The sequence below is a fragment of the Trichechus manatus genome, unplaced genomic scaffold (assembly GCF_000243295.1).
Source record: "Trichechus manatus latirostris isolate Lorelei unplaced genomic scaffold, TriManLat1.0 scaffold00243, whole genome shotgun sequence".
Taxonomy (NCBI): Eukaryota; Metazoa; Chordata; class Mammalia; order Sirenia; family Trichechidae; genus Trichechus; species Trichechus manatus.
Genome location: NW_004444179.1, coordinates 87065 through 88214, shown reverse-complemented (window position 1 = coordinate 88214; position 1150 = coordinate 87065).

Here is a 1150-nt window from a genome sequence, read left to right as displayed (position 1 = left end):
ACCAATGTCATAAAACAACATGTGTACTACTGTTTCATGAGAAAGTATTTGTTCTGTAAGCCTTCACCTGAAGTACAATAAAATATATAAAAGAAAAAAGAAAAAAAAAGAAAAAAATTGAAACCACCACTGTGATCATTAAGGTTGTGTGTCAGATTGGCTGGGCCACAATTCTCAGTGGTTTAGCAATTATGATGTAGTTTGGCAGTCGAATGATAATGTGATCACCTCCATGATGGGATCTGCTGTGAGCAGCCAATCTCTTGAAAGGGAGTTTCCTTGGGGAAAACTACAATATCGGTGGGCTTACTGGCAAGCCTTGGGGGCTTTTGCTTTCTCTGGATCCTGCAGCTGGCTCCTATTCATCTGACCTCCAATTCTTGGGACTTGAGCTAGCAGCTTACCTGCCATCTTGCTGCCGATTTTGGGATTCGTTTGTCTTCTAAGCCTGTGAGCCAGAGCCCTGCTGTATGATCTGCTGATCTTGGGTTTACCAGAACCTGGGGTTACATGAATCAGGGGAAGCCTCCAGCCTGACCCACTGACTTGGGACATTCCAGCCTCTACAAATATGTGAGCCATTTTCTTGGTATAAATCTCTTTATATACAGGGTCGCTATAAGTCAGAATCAACTCAATGGCAACAGATTTGGTTTGGAGCCCTGGTGGCACAGCAGTTAAGCTTTCAGCTGCAAACCAGAAGGTTGGCAGTTTGAATCCACCAGCTCCTTGGAAACCCTATGGGACAGCTCTACTCTGACCTAAAGGGTGGCTATGTGTCAGAATCAACTTGACAGCAATGGGTTATATATATATATATATATTTTACTGGTTTTGTGTGTCTAAAGAACCCAGGCTAAGATAACCATGTTGTACAAGATCTGGACCTTTTGTTCCTCACCCCTGAAACAATCTCCTCCTACCATTTTCACTAGTGATCACTACTAGGCTCACTGTACTGAGACCACATCTGCCTTCTCCCATCATCTGATATATATAAGCTAATTTCTGCCTAAGGCCTTCTGCTTAGAACGCCTCTCCTAGATCATCAGAGAGGTGGATTGCCCTTGTTACTCAGGTCTTGCCATAAATGACATCCACCCAGTATGGCTATTTCTGACATCACCTCTAAATCTAGAGTGGTTCCCCA